We start from the raw sequence: 25,997 nt of genomic DNA, 5'->3' as shown, positions 1-25,997 counted from the left end.
TTCGAGCAGAACTGAATTTCATTGGCTGTTAAATGTCATTCGATGCGGTCATCATCCGTTCCTCTCATAGCCAGAGTCACTTTTCAAGAGTACTATTGTTCATGAGTATGACACCAGCAGCTTCCGAAGAAAATAACATTTAACTAAGGCAAAAACTTACTTCGTCCGCTCATGCTTTTCCGTTTTTCCGCTGCCGAACGACAAGTACGGCCTTGACCATGGAACAAACTGAGCCAAATGTCCTAAGCTTCCACACAGCCTTTGTTTACAAGCCTCTCTCCAAGAATTAATGTAGAAAGATATATTTTTTTCATTTCTGCGTAGCTTTGCAAGGCTCACTCTGGTCAGGCTCTCAGATGTCCATTTTAGAAGTAGGCCTCAAGCCTTTTCGCATGCAATGCAATGCAATGAGGGTGTCTAGTATGCAAAGAAACACAAGATAATAATTAATTCAAGAAATGATAATTATTCTGTTCCCCACCCTCTCCACTATAATTAACCCCTTAGCTACGTTACCTAGTTTTGCATACAAACAAATAAACAAACACATACACATGAGACGACAATACATAAACAAAAGCACATTAAAAAGAATGCACATACTATTATATTCAAAAACAGCTGCAGTTAATAAATAACAAATGAAAGACAAAGTAAATATATTAATCAAAGCTAAATGACAAACATAACAAGAGCACAAATAGTTATACCCGCGTGTTCATGTAGGTGCATATTATTCTAGGTTGAGTCAGTAAACATGAAAATCGTGCAACACACATTAGTAAAAATATGAATAAAAATAAAAATCACGAGAGCTTCATTTGTCACAAACTTTTCAGAAATAAATCTGAAAGTCCGCTCCATCAACTCTCTACCCCTCTCAGGCCCCATTCATCAATGGTGGGATGCTCTTCCTTCACCTGCCGCTGCTGCACATACCTTCTCCTCGCAGCGCCACGAAAATCCACAAACGATCAATGCATGTGACAGACAGGTCTCCGGCATATCTCAGTTCATCTCAATCACAGATCTCGTCATGGTTTCCTTTGCATACGGGCCACTTACAATCGCAGCAAGATGGCCGGCCACCTCCACTCTTTGCGTCTGAATTCCCTTTCCAGGCAGCAATCTGGAGCTTCGGTGTCAGGTTACTGGAAGGCACCTGGGGAGGCGAGGAGTATCTGTCGTACGCGATCACCGCAGGTTACTGTTTTCTACAGTCAGGATGTATCCCGAAAATGAACTAGTGGGAGCTCCAAGGAACCGTCTACTACGCCATTCTACTTGGCCACTCCCCATGTTGGCAACCATCTTGGGACTTGACTTTAGAAAATAAAACGTTAAATAAAAGAAAAGTGTCAGGGTAGGAATACCCTGACCGCAAATCCTAGAGGGACCCCGGCAGGGCAAAAATGAAAAAACAAAATTGCCACAAATTCACGAAATTCTCAAATTCATGCCAAAAGAAAAAAAGCACAGGCTCACACATTTGTTTCCACATGGCCCTCTGGGTGTTCCAGGTCCGCGGGGCATTTCATAAAAAAAGGCGGTGGGCACAGGGACCTCCCTCCTTAGGCTCTTTAAACGCCATTATTGACCACCACCTCACTAGGGCATTTTTTTTAAATAATGAAAGGAGGCTACACAGACCCTTCCTCCTGCCCTTCTAGAAGCCCTGGGGACCACCACCTCCCTTTTAATAAAGGAGAGTGGCCACCCAGACCCCTTTCCTGGCCTTCTAGATGCCACAGGCACCACCACCTCCCTGGGAAAATGTAAAGGATTGGCGTGGGACCTTTGGACCCCACCTCCCGGGGACCACCATTTCCCTGGGGACTGCCACCCACAGGGCCTGCTCCTGCTACGTCCTGGGCTGCCCACCCAGGAGACATAGCTGTTTGCTTTTGCTTGATGGGAGACATGACAGCTCCTGTCAAGCTAAAGCAAACACTCTGGGTCTTTTGCTAAAAGGATATCAAGGGCAAGCCGGTTTTGCATAACCATGCTTCTTGTAGCAATAAGCTCTGTATTGACCAACTGGAAACCACTTGCAGTATCAGTGGACAACCTATCAACAATTGTTGAAACCTTTCTGATTTTTATTGCATTCAGGGTAATTCCCACCATAGGAATTATTGCGCCAAAAATATCTCCCATGATTTCTGAAAAACTTTCTCTTTTCATTCTATTCAGGTGTTTGCCAATTTCAAATGATCCTTCATTATTTCTGTCAACATGGAAAATTTTAGGAAAAACAAGACCAAGGTAACATGTGCCATACCAATGGTCAGGAAGACTGAAATATGCCTTATTTCCACAGACAAAATGAATTCCCGGGAAAATTGGGTCTTTGCCACCTTTAAATCCCCAATCCCCTATAATACGATAGGTGTCTTCACATTGACTAGCACCAACAAAATAATTATCATATAATGTATTATCTCTTCTGATACAAAGCTTTCCACTAACTGGTTCATCAATATGGATGGCAGCAAATCTGTTTTCTCCATTAAGTTTTTCGTCTTCTATCTGCCAAAACTTTGATTTAGTTTGTTTCAGCATTTCATTCCTCTTATATATTGCTCTCCTCAACTTGATCAAGGAAAGATTTTTCTTCATCCCTCATTTTGCAAGTTAAATTATTCTTAAACGCATATTCATATGTGAATTCATTAGTAACCAGGAACAATTCACTCATTTGTTTTGCAGGCTTAACTTTGTTCAGACTGTTCACAACCTTCAAATTTGCAAATGTCTCATCATAGTCTGAATAATAATATTCCAGACGTCCAGTTTGATAAAACAAGCTTGATATAACATTGCAAGTGATCCCATAAGTAAGAGGAAGCATATTATACTTAACCCCTTCAGAAACAGATGTAGGAAGCTTAACACAAACATAACAGTCTTTAACCCCTTCGATGCTCATGACGAGCTCAGCTTGTCATGAGGCACAGTGGAGCTGTGCTGATGACGAGCTGAGCTCGTCATGAACAATGGAAATGAGCCTCATGCAGCACAGGAGGGGAAAATGCACAGCAGCGATGTGGTTAACATCCATGACTCTAACATATTCTAAAAGAAGTCTGGAAAACGAATTAGTAGAAAAATCCACAACTGATCTGTCCTGATGAACATCTGGTTTATGCTCAATGATTCTATTAGTTTTGCCTACAACATCATGATTAACTTTTTTTGATTCAGCTTTACTTGTTATATTTGCTCTAAAATGCTCTTTATCAATACCAAAAGGGAAAATGACTGCTAAAATTAACCAAACTAAAATTATCAAAATAACACAAATAGAAGACATTTTGCAACATCTTCTAAGAATTGCACACCTAGAGTTATCAGCATTAGGCATTTTGCTTACTAAAAAAAACAAAAATTAAAAAAATTTAAAATATGACAAATATAAAACCCTCCTCTTTTTTATTTTTTTATTTTTTAAAAGAAAACTTTCTAACAGCTTTTCTTCGACCTTACGTCCATAAAAAGTATTCAGCTAACACAATTTCTTTGACCTTGTGTCACCTAACACAATTTCTTCAGCCTTATGCCAGAAATAAAATCAACCTATCCTTAACTGAAATTTAAACTTCAATCATTGTCACTATTTTCTTCCAAATCTTCCTCGATACTGTTGCTGACCTCAACTACTGGTGGTATTATAATATGCACCCACTCTGGAGATTTATACTTTTGATTAGGCTTCAATGGTCTTTTGCTTTTCCTGCTTATACTTCAATTTTTCTTCCAACTTGATCCTTCTTGTTTGTTTCACCCTTTTGACTTGAGATTTCATCAACTTGCTCTTTCGACTTGTTGACCAATTTGAATTTCAAATCTTCTTTAGGCCAAAGATCACCCTTTCTCAGGAGTTTCTTATTCGTCTCTACTTCATTATTTTCAGCTTTCCAAGCTCTTTTTCTGAATTTTCTTATTTCTGATTCCTTATCACTATCTTCTGAATCAGTCTCAGAGATTTCAATACTGTATCTAGGAACTTCTATACTCGGCAGTTTCACTCCATTAGGAACAACATCTCTGTAGCTGGTACTTGGTAATTCGTCTTCTTCTTCTTCTGGAATTACTTCCAACTTCCCAGTTTCAGAATTTTCGTTCCTGTTTTTAGAGCTTCCAATCTGCTTTTCAATACTCTCCTGATCTTCAATCTCTTCTGACACAATTTCTTTTTCAGTTGTCTTTTCTAGAACATTTTCATCATCATCTGAATCAACAACTACAATGTCTAGATCTTTCTCATTAGATGCTTGATTTGCTTCTGATTCTTCCAGATGTCGACTTCTGTGTCGATCTTCAGAATTTGGATTTTCAGGATTTTCTTCTTCTTCAGAATCTGAATCTGATGTAGTTTCGTCAATGTCTTCAGGATTATCTGGTGCAGGTACACAAATGGTATGACTAGGATGCAACCATCTTTTCAGGCCCCTGCATTTAACAGCATTAGTTGTTACAAGAATTACTTGCCTTGCTTTCTGCCACCTGGGTACCAAACAGTTCCTTCTTCGATTAACTTTTGTTCTGACCCAATCTCCTGGCAAAAGATCATGAGCTTGTTCCTTTTCTTTTGAAATCACATCTGTTCCCACCTGATGGAAAACAGAAGTTACCACGTCAGATAGTTGCTTACAATAGTCTAAAATTGCACTGTCATTTATTGCTAGCAACTTTCCAACTGGAACATGAGCCTGTCTCATTACTCTTCCCATAAGAATATCATGAGGGCTAAGACCTGTTTTCTTATCAGGAGTACTTCTCAATGACATCAAAACAAGTGGAAGAGAATCCGTCCACTTAATTCCTGTAGCTAAACACATTTTTGAAATTCTGTTTTTAATTGTTCCATTTATCTGCTCTACAACACCTGATGCTTCTGGTCTGTATGCACAGTGCAGTTTTTGTTTGATGCCAAATGCTTCACAAATCAGTTCAATTAGTCTGTTTTCAAAATGTCTTCCGCGATCACTTTCAATAGTCACTGGAAACCCATATCTAGGTATGATCTCCCTCAAAAGCAATTTTGCCACAGTGATTGAATCATTGTGACGAGTTGGGAATGCTTCAACCCATCTTGAAAACAAACAGACAATTACTAACACATACCTGAGCTTATTGTGTTGAGGCATGTCAATGAAATCCATTTGCAATCTGGTAAAAGGACCACCCTCCGGACCTATGGTTCCCATGCTTACCACAGTTTTTCTGTTTGGATTGATTTGCTGACACATCAAACAACGTTGGCAAAGTGACTCTGCAATGATCCTGAATTTTGGATTATACCAAGTCTCTCTGAACTGCCTAATCATTGTGTCTCTACCTAAGTGGCCTGGTCCATGGTACATCCGTGCCATGTCAGCAATCATACAATTAGGCATTACAGGTCTTCCATCTTTGTAAACCCAAATTCCATCTTCCTCTCGCTGTCTGCAATCTTCCCTGAGCCAAATATTTTTCTCCTCATCTTCAGCCTCATCTTGTAAATCTTTTACTCCCTGCCATGTTTCTACCACAGATATTAGTATGAGAGAATTCATTACATGCTCATTGTTCTTTTCCCGATTAAGTGAAAGATTGTTCTTTGCACAGTAACGTGCAGTCTCATCTGCAAAAGCATTTCCTTTAGTGATGTAATCTTGACCCTTTTTATGCGCACCACATTTAACTACCGCTATTTTTTCTGGTAATTGTATTCCATCAATTAATCTTTTAATCAATTTTGCATTCCTTATTGGAGTCCCTGCAGAGGTCAAATAACCTCTTTGAGACCAGAGATGTCCATAATCATGAACCACTCCATATCCATACTGACTATCAGTCACTATGGTAACTTTTTTCCCTTCAGCTCTTTCACAGGCACGAATTAAAGCAACCAATTCTGCTATTTGTGCAGAACGAATTCCTTCAAGAGTCGAACCCTCAATTATTTCAGAAACTTACAGATTGCATACGCTGCTCTTAGGATGCCTTCATCTGTTCCTAAACAAGAGCCATCCACAAAGTAAACAATGTCTGATTCTGGTAAAGGTACATCTTTAATGTCCTTCCTAGGTTTGGTGCAGTATTCTAGAACATCCATACATTCATGTTCTACATCATCATCATCATCATCAGGAATTACATCTGGTAAAAGTGTGTCACTGGGGGAATCACTGACCTTTGCCGCCACCGCCGAGAGTCAGACAAGGGCTGACACTGCACCAGGGAGCACCAGGGAGCCTCAGCGAACATCGCCGCCACCGCCAAGAGTCCAAAGGCACCGGACTCCGCGCCGCCGCACCGGGAGACTACAAATCCCGGCAGGCCTCGCGGCGGCACGTGCTGAGTGACGCGGCTCGCGCCCAGAGAGCGCCAACGGTCCCATAAAGATAGGGAACCCCCGCGTCGCGGGACGCGAGCGGGACGCCCGGGGCTAAGCCCGGGCAAAGGGCGGGCCGTCTGTGGCCGTCAGTGGACTGCAGTGGACGGGCGGGCCACCCCTCTAACATCTCTATCAAAGGTGAGCACTAACTTTGGAGTACAAAATGGGTGACAGCAATAACATTGATGTTGAAAACAAGGGTGTTGACACTTCTGTCTCCCTCATCACTTCCTTTGAGTCAATGATAGACTCCGCTTTTAATGAAATAGTGGAGACTGAGAGAAGGTTTTCTATGGGTTCCTTTTCCATTAACAATAAAACGACTTATACAAGTAGTACAAGCTGTGCCAACGGAGATGTACACATAAACCTGGAAATAATTGTGGTAAAATCATCACATCCTTTTGTTGACGTGCCCACTATTTTGGATGATGAAAATACTGTCACCTATATAGCACAAGATTCTGCTTCTACAACACCAGCGGCAGTAATGCCTAAGCCAATACTGACAGTGACATCCCCAGTATCCCTCCAGACAGAGAGTGTTTCTACAACTATAACTGCCTCGCAGGATGATGTCATTAATCTGGACATCACTGATTCTAGTAGTAACAAACCGGGAAGGGAAAAACGTAAAAGAGGCACAACCAAGCAAAGTGCAAATAAAAGGAAACAGCCCTTATTCCACAAAAACCAGCCCACACCGCAAAGTTTGTGGAATAAAAATAAATCTTCGGGGGCACAAATTGTCCTTACAGAGAATAAAGATTCCGCTGATATGGACAGTATTTCTGATGCAACTACCACCCACCCTTGCGGGAATCCTAAAACAATATGGAGTCAAACAGCATTAATGGGTGATAATTACAATCTATCTAGACAGAATGGGAACATTATAGAAACCATAGTCGATACTATTTTTAACCGGATTGAAAAGCAAAAGATCAGTCAGTTTAATAACGTTTTTAAAAGACTGGATAGATTAGACAACCTGGTCAAGACTTGAGAAATAAAAAGGAAGGGGTCAATTATCTTGGACCAAGTTAGAGCAGATCGCCTCTTGAAGGAATTGGAAACTGCAAACAATATACTGTCATCAAAGAAACAGGACATCACCAGCACTTTGGGTGGGGTATTGAGCAATTCTGCATCTTCATCTCCATCTACTGCGCCATCAATAACCAAACCCATAACTACTAATAGAGGGCCAACTATGAATAAAGCTAACTTATCCACAAAACCAACTCCCATACCTGCACCCAGGAAAGTTGCTATTCCATCTACTTTTAACATTCCTGTTCCAAACAGCAACAATGGCCCAACTAAACCAACTGCAGCTCCAAAACCGACTGCTGCCAATAACAACGTGGGTACTGGCTCTCAAGGGTCTATTAAACCTTTTAAACATCAAGGACCAGCCTTACATCTGCCACCGAATGCTTGTCCTTTTGTTTTGGTTCTAGCAAGTGTTCCGCCACTGAGGGAGGACCAGAGGGAATCATGGGTGCAATTGCGAAATAAGAGCATAGACTGGCTGACCAAGCACAAAGGTGTTGGATTTGACATCTCAAGAGAGATTATATCTGCCCGTAGGGTATCGTGGGTTGGCCCTTTACTCGAGGATAAGGAAGGTGACTGTATAGTTCTTAATTTCAAAAACCCTGGGACCGTAAGAAACCTCCTTAACAGAAACAGCAACTATTCAACCATTTCTACTGTTGCAACTATGTTACCCTTGAGTTACTTTTATAGACAAATGGCCACACAACCTCGCCCACCTTTTATGCAATTCCCATTGCCATCAACGCATTTCCAACCACCATCTATGCATTTCCAACCACCACCTATGCATTTTCATCCACCACCTATGCAATTTCAACAACCTTATTTCCCTTTCCAAACGTATAATAGATTTGCACCTCTTTCGGATTTGGATATGCAAGATTGACCACCTTCGACTACCTCTGTCGAACTATCTTTGACTTCGACATCCGAACCCCTGACTGTTCCAGAATTCCTACCTCAAAGTACCCTGAGTGAACCTCCCCAGACCCTTAATCATTTGCATTTGGACTCAGAACTATCTCTCGTTAGCTGGAATATAGCAGGCTTAAAATCTAAACTGAAAATCATAGAGTGGCTCAATTGGGTCGATAATAACTGTGATATATTGTTGCTACAAGAAACGTGGAGTACAACGTCACCAACAATTGAGGGTTTCTGCTGTTATAATCTCAAGGCTTCCCCGTCCCATATGGGTCGACCTAGTGGGGGATTATCTATCTGGTCCAAAATAAAATGCGGGGTGCAAACTAAATTGATCCCTACACCGGGTAATTGTTGTTTTATGGCTATGAAGTACATTAACAGATTGAAATTATGTATTATTAATTTTTATAAAAATGATTTTGTTAGCCGTCCAAATGGTAATTTTACATTATTGTTTAATTTTATAGATGAAATCATGGGGGGGCAAAAGTATGGACCCTTTGATGTTATTTGCATCGGAGGGGATTTTAATGCACATATGTATCGCCAAAGCCCAATATGTAAAAATGGGGAAGAACTGAAAAATCATATAGCTTCCCGTGACCTAGTCAATGCTATGGAAATTGTAGGTACAAGTGCAAACTATATAACAACCCCCACTTTCATAGGTCAGGGCTGTGCTTCTACGATAGACTATATTTTCACATGCCCAAAATTAGGTGACATAATTTTAAAAGCAGAAGTCGTCTGTTCCGCTTATAGCGACCACTACCCGCTTAGAATTAATTTACACAATCCCCAGACCTCAAGGGTTGCAGTGAAGCAAGAGGTAGGGCCTCAAAATCTAGCATTATCAACGGACAGATTGAGACTAGTATGGAAGGGAGCTGATAATAAAGGAATTCTCTCCAGAGTAATTAAAAAACATCCCGAGACAGTCGAGATCTGCCTGTCTCACACAAGTCCTAGTAATGAGGTGATTGGCGCTTTCGGAGACCTATGCGGGGCCATTAAAACTGAATCTTCCAAACCCGCTAGGCAGAACATCTCCCAGGGACCCCGCTGGTTTGACTCCTCTTGCTCCAAGGCCAATAGGGACTTGAGGGCAGCACTTAATACCAACCCAAAGGACTCTCAACTCGTGAGAGTATTAAGATCAAAATATAAAAGTGCCTTACGAATTAGATCTGAGGCCCTAGTAATTAATCACTGGGAATCCCTCACGCGTACTGCCAAACTGAAGGACACAATGGGTTTCTGGAAAGAAGTTAAGTCCTTAAGATCTTTTGGTTCTAACATCAACCCTATTAATAGTAATATAACAGGCGAGGCGTGGGTAGAGCATTTCTCCCAAATCTACGCCATATCAGCTACCCCTCTAGATACTGTCTCTCTACCCTATAGCGCTGAACCTTTGACTTTTTCATTACTTGAGGTCGAGGATGCTATCATTGATAGTGCTAGTAATAAAGCCCCAGGCCCTGATGGCCTTTCTATTGATCAGATAAAATCAGAAATTAATTTTTGGGCCCCTCTATTATGTAACCTATTTAATAACCTGAATGACAGCTCAATTCCCGAATCCTGGTCGAACAGTGTCATCGTCCCTATATTTAAGAAAGGTGACAGGTCTGATCCCGCCTGTTACCGCCCGATCTCACTGATCGATAATACGTTAAAAGTCCTGGGAAGGGTAATTTTTAAACGGATAAGGGACTGGGCTGAAGATAACAACGTTCTCCATTGTAGCCAACTGGGATTCAGAAGTAAAGTAGGCACTATTGAACAATGTTTAAATTTAAATCTGACTATGGCTAAATACATCATTGTCAAAAAATCCCCTCTTTACTTAGGTTTTATGGATTTGAGTTCTGCGTTTGATTTTGTTAACCGTTCTAGGTTGTGGTCACTTTTGCTTGATTATGGTTTAGACGACTCACTGGTGTATTTTCTTTCTTATTTACATAGGGATTTAAAAGCGCGAGTACGAATTAATAATGATGGCGACTTATCTGACGATATCCCTATTAGCAGAGGAGTTAGACAGGGCTGCGTACTCGCCCCACTGCTTTTTATTTTATATATCAATAGGTTAAGTAGTACTCTGAGTGAGATCATTAAGGATGTTCCAATAATAAACGGTTCCCCCATTACTACCCTACTCTATGCGGATGACGCTGTATTAATGGGTCTTACACCGAATGCTTTACGCATTTTAATTTCTGGGTTTGTTACCTTCATGTCCGACCTTGGTCTAAATACCAATTTAAAAAAATCTTTTATAATGAATTGCGGACCAAAGAAGTATAACATCACATCCATTAAATCTGGCAACAACACTCTAAAATGCACTAGCACTTTCCCTTATCTAGGGTTGTTATTTTCTAACTCAGGCTCATGGCAGCAACATGCTGCCCTTGCGAGTAACAAAATTGGCAAGTCAATTAATTCGATTTTATCCCTTCGTCAACCAAAATTGGCTGACGTTGTTACCCCCCTTCTTACCATCTATCGCACCCAATGCCGACCAACTGGGACTTATGGAGCTGAAGTATGGGGCTATTGTAACAGCTCGGCCCTCCAGGTGGAGGAAAATAGATTCTGTAGGAGGGTGCTAGGGGGAGTTCCTTGTGCTCCCACTTTGATTTGTCATAATGAACTAAGGCTGCCATATATTGTCGATTTTATTAAGTCAAGGCCTGCGCTTTTTTGGATTAAAATATGGCTAAATCCAGCAGCAACATTAACTCGCAGTATTATATCTGACTGCTTGTCTAGTGATAGATCTCATCATATACCCTGGCTAAATGCAGTCAAAAACAGTCTGCAGTGTGTGGGACAAGGATCTTTATTTAGCTCCCCTGATTCTATTGTACCCGCTCACAAGAACAGTATTAAACAGGCATTTATGGACCTATATAATGAGGAAAGGATGAGATTAGAATCTATCAAACCAGTGGTCAGTAGATATTTGCGCACTATTGATTTAGGTGTTGATAATTCAAACAACTCTAAAAGATACCTGTCAATTCCTATAGGAAGATGGAATCGGAGTCTTTTATTCAGGTTTCGGGAGGGAAGCATAGTCTATTTGCTTAGCTTTCCTATTGGCTACAACAAAAAATTAGAAGAGCTGGATTGCCCCTGTTTTCAAGGTGGAAAACAAAATTTATTACACTATTTCTTCTTTTGTGGCCATTTTAAATTGTATACCTGTCAATATTTAAGACCAATCCTCCGCAAATATAATTTACGAGACTCCATTCTCGCACTGCAATTTTTGCAAATGTTGCATACTGATGAAGTCATTTATTCTGTCAGTTGTTTCATAAAAGCCTGTGTGAAATCAAGGGCAAGTATGGAACACGGTTAATGGACAGTAGTACTATGCTTTCCAATGTATTTGTGTACTTTACCATTGCACCAGTTACTAAATAGTGATTCCATTGTACATGTGCTTTGTTTGAACCAATCCTTGTGGGAGAATACAACTATATTTTGAAACTATGGACATCAACGGACTAATGCTCCTCCTGTATTATGTATTATGCATTCTGCACTTTATATATTATGCACTTTAAGCCATACATGCTGCTTAACCTAACTGGACAATTTGTTTTTAATTTTTTTAATGCTTGTTTTTAAAATGCTTTTAAATGTATTTTCATTCTGTATGTACTTTTATGGATGTACTACATCCGAATAAAGATCATTTGAATTTGAATTGAATTGGTAAAAGTGTGGCTGGATTGAGATTCAGACATCTCGCAATAGATACATTATCTGATCCCAGAATGACTTTTTCATATTTCGCTAATCTATTGCTAGACAGGTGTTGTGTTTTACTTCTTGTAAGAAGTGTTTCAATTGAATGAGGTACATATACTTTTACAGGAAACCCCATAATGATTCCTTCACTTTGCTCGAGACTTACACTTGTTGCAGCCACTGCTTTTAAGCAACCTGGCAAAGCTTTTGCAACAGGATCAAGGACAGCTGAAAAGTAAGCTATAGGTTTTCTCATGTTTCTGTATGAGAACTGACAAAGTACAACCTTCTCTTTCACTGCAATATAGCTCAAATTCTTTGTCATAATCTGGCATACCCAGTGCAGGTGCTTCACAAAGGCTTTTCTTTAGTTTTTCAAAAGCCTCTAGTTCTGTTTTTGTCAAAACAATTGGATCTTTAATGTCTGCTTTTGTTAACACCTTGGCTGCTGAGGTTTTCCCCTCCTGTGCTGGAAAATCCCTGGTGCCATTTGTTCATGACGAGCTCAGCTCGTCATAAGCGCACGACCAGTGTACTGCATGACGAGCTGAGCTCGTCATGAGCAGGGAAGGGGTTAATCTCTGTAATGGTTTTGCAATAACTGAAAACCCACAAATCCATTGTCGACAATACCCAACCATGCCTAGAAACATCCTGATCTGTCTCTGAGTTGTTGGTGGCTGTATTGCTCGAATCATTTTTATTCTCTCAATTGTCACTTGTCTGATGCCTTTTGCGATACTGTGACCTAGGTATTTAACCTCTTGTTTGCAAAACGGAAGTTTTGCAGGCGACACTTTATGCCCTTCATCTGCCAAACGATTCAAACGTGTAATAGTGTCAGTCACACAATTTTCTCTTGTTTTTCCTGCGACAAGAAGGTCATCAATATACTGGACTAATGTTGACTCTCCAGTCAATTTTAGATCTTCAAGAGATTTTTTCAATAACTGATTAAAAATAGATGGACTCTCTGTATACCCTTGAGGGATATGACACCATGCTAATATTCGATCCTGGAACAGAAATGCAAAAATTTGCTGGCTATCTGGATGCAAAGGAACTGTAAAGAATGCATTGCACAGGTCAATGACCGTGTACCATTCTGCATCATGTGGAATCTGAAATACAATTACTGCTGGATTTGGTACAACTGGACAACAAGGAACAACTATTTTGTTAATTCTTCTCAGGTCCTGAACTATTCTATAAGTTTCATTTGGCTTTTTAATACCCATAATCAGTGAATTACATGGGCTGCTCTCAATTTCTTTTAAGACTCCTTGCTTAATGAATTTTTCAATAACAGGAATTACACCTTCAATTGTTTCAGGTTTCATTTTGTACTGAAGAACATTTGGAAAATCTATTCTCTGCCTCACAGTAATTTAAACTGGGTCTACATGTTTCATTAAACCCATTTCATCACCTATCAAGTCCCACATTTTTGGATTCACTGTTTCTTTCAGTTCCTCTGGTAAAATATTTTTATCAAAAGCAGGAAACATTTTATTTTCTTCATCAACCATTAATAATGTTAATTTATACAACCCATCTTCTTCTAGAGTCTGAAGCTCAATACCTTCAGGTGAACAGTATATTTTGCAATTCATTTTACACAACAGATCCCTACCTAATAAATTAACAGGACTGCTGTCACAGACAATAAATCTGTGTCTATCTTTGTAGTTTCCTATTTCTACATCTACAGGATTCGTCAAATTGGTTTTAATATGCTGGTTAGCTACACCAACATCCTGGATTGTGTCACCCGAGAGAGGAAGATTTTCAATTTCCACTGATCTAACAGTAGAACGGGTAGCACCAGTGTCCACAAGAAAAGTGATATCTTCATCATTCACTTTATCATTTACAAATGGACCCGACTGATCTACCTCAAGATTGGCTCCAATTACACACTCTTCTTTCCCTCTCAGGCACCGTCATGAGTAATCTTCCACATCACTGCTCTCATTTTCTTTAAACCAAAATTGTTGAGAAACATTTGACACATTTTGTGATCTTTTTACCTGTTCAGCTCCGCAGAAACCTGTTTCCGGATTGAATTTCTGAAAACTGCCGCAATTTGGCAAAGGTGGCTGTGGAATTTGGCGTTGCTGAATGAATTGATTCTACTGCTGATTCACTAACTGTCGCTGTAGCTGTGGCTGCTGACTTATTTCATTTAACTGTCACTGAAACTGTTGCCGTTGCTGCTGATTTATCTCATTCTGCATCTGTGGATTTAATGATGAATTCTTTAAATTTCTGGGCGGATTTTTACACTCTTGCTTCCAGTGTCCAATTTCCCCTCAATTAAAACAGGGTAGCTTTTGTTTCAATTCTTCAATGTTTATATTACATTTTGGCTTATTTGTAAAATTTCCCTTAAACTTGCCAGGATTCTGATTCTGCTGAAAACCTTTATTTTCTAAAGCTGCTATCTGTTGCTCAGCTACCTTCACTTGTGCCCACATTGCCTTTTCTTTAAGTTTCTTTTGCTTAGCATCTATTTCATCACTGTAGTATTTTGCCTTTCTCAGAATGTCATCAACTGAAACTGCTTGCCAACCTACAATTCCTGTTCTAATCATGTCCCCTATTTCAGGTCCCAGGCCATAAACAAATCTATAAATAAAATGGCTCATGTCACTTTCACTTAATTTTTCATAGCCACTGTATTGTTTAAATACCAGAAGCAATCTTTCACAATAGGAGTGAACTGATTCTTTTGGTTCCTGGTTAGTTCTGTCAATTTTAACCCAATCCACTTCTTTTTCAGGAATTTTGTCTTTTAACCAAACAATTACCTTGTCATAATAATCCATGACAGTGTCTGAAGGAGCACCTGTTACTCTATGCCTTTGTGGTTCTTCTTTCAGCCAACCTACAGAAATGTTGCATTCTGTCCAGAGATCTGACGGGACAACAATGTCAAAGAAACCATCAAGATCAATCCACAGAACTTTGGAAACCTTAATAAACCTGTCTACCTGGCGATACCATTCTACTGGCTTTTCTCTGAGTCTGGGAAAATCATTCGTAAATAATAATATATCCTGTCTTGTCCAAGGAACATGAGCATAACCTCCACCAGCTATTTCTCTCATTGGAAATTCACCAAAAACTTCTCCCCTGTCCTTCTTTTCTTCTTCTCTCTTCTTTGTCCATTTAACTCTCCATTTACTTATCTCACCTAATCTTTTTAAGAACACAATTAATTCTTTTATGTGAGTTATTCTCCCTGTAGTGTTAAGATTTTCTATACCTCTTTCAGAAAAATCCACTCTGTAATGCTTTTGTAATTGTTTCTGACGAGTTAAATCCATTTCCAATTCAGCAGCTACCTCTTCAAACTGATCATATTTATTTTTAGTTTTCCATTTAATACTTTTACATATAAAAAGTAATTCATCATCCTGACATTGTTTCAAACAATCAGTACCAATTGTGCCAATAATCAATTCTTCCAAATCTGCCTTCAATTTAGCAATATCAAGCTGTCTTGATTCAGGAATTTGTGTTAACTCTGTCCTATTTACAGTGCCAGAATCTGATTCTACAACCGATGGTGTAACATTTGACAAACCTTGATTTAAAGTTAAATTTGGCATTGTTTCATCTTTATGAATCTCTGTTAATTCAGAATAAAAATTTTCAGCCACTTTCTGAATTTCCTCATTTAAAGGATTTGCTATTAACGACTGCCTTGTTTTATTTTCATCAAAAAGTGGCACAACAGGACCAATTGTAACTGGTACTGTCACTGCTTCCATTCCCTTTGTCAATTGTTGAATTAATTCTCCCTTTGCTTTTAAATAATCAGTAATATTTGGAATATCAGGCAGAGTCCTTTTATCATTTTTCTGAGCATTATTTCTGGAATTTGAATTTTCCATTGGGGACCTTGTTTTGCTTTTCGATCTTTCTCTATCAGGAAGTCTCATAAATCTGGGTGATTCCTCAACTTCCTCCCTTGGTGCAGAAGGAGAAGTACCTGAAAAGCTTCTTGGAGTAGAATGTGAACAACCTGGTTGTTGATAAGGCGGAGGACTGTTTAACATATCCTCCAAAACTGCATCAAATTCTTGATCTAATTCACCTTTCTCTTGCAAATTCTTTTGATCTGATTCTAAAACCATTTCTAATACTGGATATAATCCTTCCTGCATGTCTCCTTTCCTCTAACGACGTACTTTTTCCTGATGAGTTTCTTTATATAAACTCCTTGGTGTTCCCTAATTTTCTCGCTCAAGATCCATCATTTCAATTTCCCATTCAACTAATGCTTCAAATTGAGTGGGTCTGGGTCTTGGTGAAAGAGCCATCATTCTATCTCTCAAGTTTCTTAAAACTTTAACATTAAATGACCCATCCTCCGGCCAGGCTAAAACTCCATCTCCCCTTGTATATTGCATCCAATTTTCAAACCAGAGAACGGTATGATATCCATATTCTCCTTCCATATATGCTGTGGGTGTTTTATACTTATGAAGCATTTTTTCACCACGTGCTTTAATTTTCTTGTCGTGATTAAATACATTTTTAATTTTCTGAACCCATGAAGGCTTTTTCTCTTCTTTATACCAATAACTCATGTTTTAAAATGAATTCATAAAGTTTAGAAAAGATCGTAACTCATTTTCTGTTGTTCCGCTACTCTGACTAATCCGTGCGCTAAACTCACCAACAAGCCAATGAGGTTAAGCTACGTAACCACCTTGCTCAACCAATGAGAAACCAGTTTTCAGAAATGACCAATCATCTAACAGTTCCACTTGATCACGTGAACCAATCAGTGCGCTCGCTGTGACGTATGTTAGCCAATCACCGCGCGAACCCTGTGACGTACACTGCCGCTGCAGAGAAGCTGCACTTGTCAGTGTCACTCCGTAGATTCACCCCTCCCTTACAAAATATTTTCACAGCGCCATTTTAAACAATTCTTTTCGAAGAGTTTCAGTTAATAACTACATAAAAGAAACCATTTGTCCGATTCGCTAACAAAATGATAGTTTTACAAAGCATTCAGATGCATGAAATAGACGACGCTATTTTCATTAAAAACAATTTTTCAGCATTCATACAAAAAGAAACCTAACCATTTATACATGAATTCTTTAGTCGGACTTTAACCAACCAATAGAATCCCTGCTTACGCTCGTAAGAAAAAGCTATCTTACCCTTCACACAAGTTCGGAAAATTCTACTACTCTTTTCACAACGAGTTTTATAATGGGCTCCAAGTCCTTATACTTCAATGTTACGATTTTTAATCCTCACTATTCATGCAATCTCGATTTGTCATACCTAAATCCCTAAACTTGTGTTGTACGACCACAACACTTAGGGGCCCATTATGATGTCGGGCGGATTGCCTCCGCCAGGCTGGCGGTGGCCACCGCCGGCCTGGTGGAGGCAATCCGCCCGACATGCATGTCCTGATTCCCCCCCGCCAGATTAGGATGGCGGAGGGGACAGCACCAGATGGAAAGACCGTCCGCCGCTTTACCACCGCTGTCGCCCTGTGACCACGGCAGTGATAGAACAATAGGTTGGCGGTGTCCAATGGACACCACCAGCCATATTATGATGGCTAAATTCAGGGGCCTTTCCGCAGCGGCAATGCCGCCACGGAAAGGCAGGCGGATTGTTGCTGCGGGCCCCCTGCGGGCCCCCAGATGATGCCAGTGTTGGGGGTGCACATAGGGGGTACCTATGGTACCCCCCACATTTGCATATGCAAAGTGGCAGGCACCGCGCGGTGCCTGCCGCTTTGCATATGCAAATGTGTGCTGAAATGTTTATCATTGTGGCGGGCGGTGCTGAGTGCACCGCCCGCCACAATGATAAACATGTAGGATGTGCCCGCCACTGTGGCGGGCACATCCTAATTCCATCTACGGGACCCCCACCCTTATGGCGGCCGGTCCCGTTCTCCGTTAGGGTTGCGGGCAGACAAAGTCCGCCCGCAATCCTAATGTGCCCCTAAGTGATAATTCTGTACCACTAATTTGAAATGGAACAAATGAACTGTGTAACTTCACCTGTCACACTACTCTGCCGGCCGGCTCATAGGCTTTTCACACTGCTGGAAAAACCCGACAACAAACATATCACATCTAGACAAAACTTAACATGTGTTAAACATGTATCCTATGTAATTACCATGTGACATGTATGTTACCAGGTACACAGACAAAATATCGAGTTTTAAATTTCGATATACAATTATATCGAAGTTTAAATATCGATGGGACACAATATAGAAGGTAAGCAATATCGACACTCTTAATATCGATATTAGTAATATCGAAGTTTTAAATATCGATGTCAGTGATATCAAAGTAAATAATTTCGATGTTAGTAATATCGATTTTTAAATACATTTTGTGTATATTATATTGTATTTATTATGTTTTATTATTTATTTTTAATGTAATTTAATTAAATATTGTCTTTTAGTACTGTAGCGGGTTGTGGGTTTATAGGGGAATAGGGTGGGAAGTAATTTAATTATGTTAAATTAATTATTAATTAGTAGGAATTATTAATTAATTAATTGAGAATAATTTTTAAATAATTTTATTTAATTGAATAATTGATAAATATGTTCTGTAGCGGGTTATGAGTTTATAGGGGAATAGGGTGGGAAGTAATTTAAATATGTTAAATTAATTATTAACTAGTAGGAATTAATAATTAATTAATTGAGAATTATTTTTAATTAATTTTAATTAATTGATTAATTGATAAATATGTTCTGTAGCGGGTTATGGGTTTATAGGGGAATAGGGTGGGAAGTAATTTTATTATGTAGAATTAATTATTAATTAGTAGGTAGCATACATTACATTTTATTAATTGGTAAATAATTTTAATTAATTGGTAATTAATTTTAAATAATTCATTAATTGATAGATGTGTTATGTTGCGGGTTGTGTGTTTATGGGGAATATGGTGTGAACTAATTTTAATGTAATTAAGTAATAATGAATTAAAAATAATTGTTAAGTTAATTTTATAATTGTTAATTATTTATTAATTGGTAATTAAATATTATAAAATGGTATGCTTTTCATGATTTTTTGAGGTTACATATATTTTGCTAATCATGTTTTTAATAATTATGTATATGTATTGTAAATGTTTTATATTTATTTAATAGATCATATTTGTATTGTTAAAAAAAATAAAAAATTGATAAGTATGTTATTTTAACCCCTAGGCTATCCAACACTTTCCCTACTGTTGCACTCTCTGGAGTGGGAATACTAATTTTTACCCCTACACTATCCAACACTTTCCCTACTGTTGCATTCTCTGGAGTTGGAATAGTAATTGTTACCCCTACGCTATCCAACACTTTCCCTACTGTTGCACTCTCTGGAGTTGAAATAGTAATTGTTACCCCTACGCGATCCAACACTTTCCCTACTGTTGCACTCTCTGGAGTTGGAATAGTAATTGTTACCCCTACGCTATACAACACTTTCCCTACTGTTGCACTCTCTGGAGTGGGAATAGTCATTTTTACCCCTACGCTATCCAACACTTTCCCTACTGTTGCACTCTCCTGAGTTGAAATAGTAATTGTTACCCCTACGCTATCCAACACTTTCCCTACTGTTGCACTCTCTGGAGTTGGAATAGTAATTGTTACCCCTCCCTACTGTTGCACTCTCTGGAGTTGGAATAGTAATTGTTGCCCCTACGCTATCAAACACTTTCCCTACTGTTGCACTCTCTGGAGTGGGAATAGTATTTGTTAATCCTACGCTTTCCAACACTTTCCCTACTGTTGCACTCTCTGGAGTTGGAATAGTAATTGTTACCCCTACGCTATCCAACACTTTCCCTACTGTTGCACTCTCTGGAGTTGGAATAGTAATTTTTAATCCTACGCTATCCAACACTTTCCCTACTGTTGCACTCTCTGGAGTTGGAATAGTAATTGTTACCCCTACGCTATCCGACACTTTCCCTAATGTTGCACTCTCTGGAGTGGGAATAGTAATTTTTACCCCTACGCTATTCAACACTTTCCCTACTGTTGCACTCTCTGGAGTTGGAATAGTAATTGTTACCCCTATGCTATCCAACACTTTCCCTACTGTTGCACTCTCAGGAGTGGGAATAGTAATTGTTACCGCTACGCTATCCAACACTTTCCCTACTGTTGCACTCTCTGGAGTGGGAATAGTAATTTTTACCCCTACGCTATCCAACACTTTCCCTACTGTTGCACTCTCCGGAGATGGAATAGTAATTGTTACCTCTACGCTATCCAACACTTTCCCTACTGTTGCACTCTCTGGAGTTGGAATAGTAATTGTTACCTCTACGCTATCCAACACTTTCCCTACTGTTGTACTCTCTGGAGTTGGAATAGTAATTTTTAACCCTACGCTATCCAACACTTTCCCTACTGTTGCACTCTCTGGAGTGGGAATAGTAATTGTTACCGCTACGCTATCCAACACTTTCCCTACTGTCGCACTCTCTGGAGTGGGAATAGTAATTTTTACTCATACGCTATCTAAAATGTATTTAGCTTTTTTATTAGTATTATGTTGTTATTAATTATTATTTATGTGATTATTTTATGTAAATAAATGTATTAGTAATTTATTATATTTTTATTTGTTTATAAGTTAAGAAAATAATTAATTTAGAGTTATTAATAATGAAAAACATATTATGTATTATACATTTATTAATATTAATTTGTATTACATTATATATTAGTTTTAAATATTATAGTACATTTTTAAATATGTTTATTACATTTATAAGTATTATTTTGTTAATATTAGATAATGATTTTATTTTAAAAAACGATATTTTACAAAAAACAATATTTTTGTTATTCTATATTTTATTTTCGATATATTTGTACTTACCTTGTTAGGGATAGGATTCCTATATTTTTGTCTTCGATATTTTTGTTCCGATATTTTTGTATATCGATATTTGTGTTATCGATATTTTGTCAGACATTCATGTTACCATAGTAACCGATCTCTGCTACCAGAGATTTGATCCAGCGGGTCTAAAGAAATTTAGTCTCACACATATAAACTCTTCACCAGGATACTCACCATTATTTATTAAGTTATCACTAGGCCCATTCTTAGCAGAAATTTGTATTGACCTACTGAATCATATGACCTAGTTAATCAAATCTTATAAACACTTTAATTAAGTCACATATAAAGGCAATGGATTAACTAATGGTAACATAAGAAACGATCAAGACCAGCTTGTCATTTCAGAAATTCATTTTATTAATTTTATTTCATAAAGAAAGCTCCTCAAACTTTTATTAGCAATTTAATTTTCAATCAAAAATCATTAGTGGCACAAAAGGTCATGACAATTCAATGAACCAACATCAGCATGAGAATAGCTCAAACAGTTATCTTTATTTCTCCATAGCTTATTTCCCTAACTTAGCTAAAAGAAGAAACCTGTAAGTAAAGCAAAATTGCAGAGTCTTACGTGAAAGGGAAAACTGGCAGCGTCTCTGGAGCACAGGATCGATCGAACAGTGCTCTTAGCAAGGGGGCAATTCTTATAGTATTTTCCTATCTAAAACTAACTAAAAAGAATACAAATATTCGAGCAGAACTGAATTTCATTGGCTGTTAAATGTCATTCGATGCGGTCATCATCCGTTCCTCTCATAGCCAGAGTCACTTTTCAAGAGTACTATTGTTCATGAGTATGACACCAGCAGCTTCCGAAGAAAGTAACATTTAACTAAGGCAAAAACTTCCTTCGTCCGCTCATGCTTTTCCGTCTTTCTGCTGCAGAACGACAAGTACGGCCTTGACCATGGAACAAACTGAACCAAATGTCCTAAGCTTCCACACAGCCTTTGTTTGCAAGCCTCTCTCCAAGAATTAATGTAGAAAGATATATTTTTTTCATTTCTGCGTAGCTGTGCAAGGCTCACTCTGGTCAGGCTCTCAGATGTCCATTTTAGAAGTAGGCCTCAAGCCTTTTCGCATGCAATGCAATGCAATGAGGGTGTCCAGTATGCAAAGAAACACAAGACAATAATTAATTCAAGAAATTATAATTATTCTGTTACCCACCCTCTCCACTATAATTAACCCATTAGCTACGTTACCTAGTTTTGCATACAAACAAATAAACAAGCACATACACATGAGACGACAATACATAAACAAAAGCACATTAAAAAGAATGCACATACTATTATTTTCAAAAACAGCTGCAGTTAATAAATAACAAACGAAAGACAAAGTAAATATATTAATCAAAGCTAAATGACAAACATAACAAGAGCACAAATAGTTATACCCGCGTGTTCATGTAGGTGCATATTACTCTAGGTTGAGGCAGTAAACATGAAAATCGTGCAACACACATTAGTAAAAATATGAATAAAAATAAAAATCACAAGAGCTTCATTTGTCACAAACTTTTCAGAAATAAATCTTAAAGTCTGCTCCATCAACTCTCTACCCCTCTTAGGCCCCATTCATCAATGGTGGGATGCTCTTCCTTCACCTTTCGCTGCTGCACATACCTTCTCCTCACAGCACCACGAAAATCCACAAACGATCAATGCATGTGACAGGCAGATCTCCGGCATATCTCCGTTCGTCTCAATCACAGACCTCGTCAAGGTTTCCTTTGCATACTGGCCACTTACAATCGCAGCAAGATGGCCGGCCACCTCCACTCTCTGCGTCTCAATTCCCTTTCCAGGCAGCAATCTGGAGCTTCGGTGTCAGGTTACTGGAAGGCACCTGGGGAGGCGAGGAGTATCTGTCATACGCGATCACCGCAGGTTACTTTTTTCTACAGTCAGGATGTATCCCGAAAATGAACTAGTGGGAGCTCCCAGGAACACGCCTACTACGCCATTTTACTTGGCCACTCCCCCATGTTGGCAACCATCTTGGGACTTGACTTTAGACAATAAAACGTTAAATAAAAGAAAAGTGTCAGGGTAAGAATACCCTGACCGCAAATCCTAGAAGGACCCCGGCAGGGCAAAAATGAAAAAACAAAATTGCCACAAATTCACAAAATTCTCAAATTCATGGCAAAAGAAAAAAAGCACACACTCACGCATTTGTTTTCACATGGCCCTCTGGGTGTTCCAGGTCCGAGGGGCATTTCATAAAAAAAGGCGGTGGGCACAGGGACCCCCCTCCTTAGGCTCTTTAAACGCCATTATTGACCACCACCTCACTAGGGCATTTTTTTTTAATAATGAAAGGAGGCTACACAGACCCTTCCTCCTGCCCTTCTAGAAGCCCTGGGGACCACCACCTCCCTTTTAATAAAGGAGAGTGGCCACCCAGACCCCTTTCCTGGCCTTCTAGATGCCATAGGCACCACCACCTCCCTGGGAAAATGTAAAGGATTGGCGTGGGCCCTTTGGACCCCACCTCCCATGGACCACCATTTCCCTGGGGACTGCCACCCACAGGGCCTGCTCCTGCTACGTCCTGGGCTGCCCACCCAGGAGACATAGCTGTTTGCTTTTGCTTGATGGGAGACAAGGCAGCTCCAGTCAAGCTAAAGCAAACACTCCGGGTCCAGCGGCCCAGAGCTGACAAAGTGCTCCTGCCTGCTGGAAGCAGACGTTTCATTTGTTTCCCTGCTCGCAGACATGCGGGTAGGGAAAGAGAAGGAACTATTGCTCCTGCACGGAAGGGACTGCCTTTTCAGCAGCTACCTCCGTGCAGCAGCAATGCTGGCTACCGCAGGAGGTGAGGAGTCGGCTGGGGCTGTCGGACCTTGAGACTCCCACCAGAGTCTCCCGGGGAAATGAGGAGAAAGAGGCAAAATAAAGGATGAGAAATGAGCACAAAGAGGCAAAATAAAGGTAATAAACAAGCAGAAAGAGGCAAAATAAAGGTCAGCAATGAGCAGAAACAGGCAGAATAAGGGTCAGAAAGGAGCAACAAGAGGCAAAATAAAAGTGTCAAACAAGCAGAAAAAGGCAAAATACAGTGAGAAACAAGTAGTTTGAGGTAAAATAAAGATCAGCAATGAGCAGAAAGAGGCAAGTTAAAGATTAGAAATGAGCAGAAAGAGACTGAATAAAGGTCAGCAACGTGCAGAGAGAGGCACGATAAAGTTCAGAAATTAGCAGAAAGAGGGAGAAAAATGGTCAGCAATGAGCAGAACGATGCAGTATAAAGGTCAGAAACAAGCAGAAATAGGCAAAATAGAGGCCAGCAACAAGCTGAAAGAAGCTAAATTAATGTCAGAATGAGCAGAAAGAGGCAAAATAGAGATCAGAAATGGCAGAAAAAGGGGAAATACAGGTCAGAAATGAGCAGAAAGAGGCAAAATAGAGATCAGAAACGAGCAGAAAAGGGAAAATGCAGGTCAGAAATTAGCAGAAATGGGGAAAATAGAGGTCAGAAACGAGCAGAAAGAGGCAAAATAAAGGCCATAAACTAGCCTAAAGAGGCAAAATAGAGGTCAGAAATGAGCATAAAGAGGTAACATAAAGGTCTGAACCGAGCAGAATGAAGCAAATTAAAGGTCAGAAATGAGCAGAAAATGTAAAATGAAGGAAAAAAATTAGCTGAAAGAGGCAACAAAGAGGTCAGAAATGAGCAAAAAGAGGAACAATAAATGCCAGCAACAAGCAAAAAGAGATGAAATAGAGGTCAGAATGAGCATAAAGAGACAAAATAAAGGTCAGCAGTCAGAAGAAAAAATCAGAAATCAAGCAGAAAGTGAGCAGAATCCACCCAGGTACTCATACACCCAGCCACAGAACAGCTCAGACTTTTTCACCACCGCCCACAGACCCATTAGATACTCTTGCACCCAATTACAGAATCACTCGTACTCTCTCTCACACACTCACAGACCTACTCAGACACTCATGCACCGACTCACAAACCCACTAAGGCCCTCACACCTGTTCACAGACCCACTCAAAGACTCATACACCCACTCACTCAGGATCTCACTCAGACACTCATGAATCCACTCAGACACTCACACACCCACTCACAGACCCACTCAGACACTTGTGCACCCATTCACACAACCAGTGAGACACTCACAAACTCACTGAGACACCCATGCACTCACTCGCACACTCGCTATCAAAGGTAACAGGTTACAGTTGGGAAATAACATTTAAAAAACCTTAGAAATTCACTGAAAAAAACAAAAATTGCTTTTCCTCATAGACCTGGTTAAGGAGCACAAGTGAAGCCAGGAGGAAAGCAGCTGAGGCAGAGGTATCAGTTGACTCCAGTCTGAAAACACCACTGTACATCTCACTGTCAACATTCCTGAATGCCCTGAATATCTACTCGATGCAGGATATGTATCCTATTTACATGCCGCTGTCCTCCAAGCTAGATATGTGCTTTGTAAGTACACAAATAACAACATGGTCTTAGGGGATGAACTGAGTCTTTCTTTAGGAGCTGCAAGGGAAGGTAATGGGGCCACAATTCCGAAGCAGAAGAGAGACTTCAGTAGAGATAAGCCTCCAAATCTGAGTGATAGAGGGACACAAGATCTTGAACTAGTGGTACTCAATATGTATGTTTCTCCGGTAGCCTGAGGTTAGTCTTGTGTATGATAGACCCTTGTGGGTTTGTCATAATGTGTAATTGAAATAGTTTCACGAACTTGCCCTGTAGCCCTCTTAATATCAGAATCCCTTATTTAGGAATAATGGCTGGATTATGTCACTCAGCCAACTGTAAGCAAGTCTTTTAAATGGGGAACAGGTTTATGTACATATGGTGGGTTATTCGTATAAGTTACAACATTTATACTTGTGTGTTGAGAATTTTGGGTCACCTGCGAAAACCTATATTTCTATATCGCAATTTAG

Source organism: Lissotriton vulgaris, chromosome 7, assembly GCF_964263255.1.
Source record: "Lissotriton vulgaris chromosome 7, aLisVul1.2, whole genome shotgun sequence".
NCBI lineage: Eukaryota > Metazoa > Chordata > Amphibia > Caudata > Salamandridae > Lissotriton > Lissotriton vulgaris.
This window is presented reverse-complemented; position numbering follows the sequence as displayed.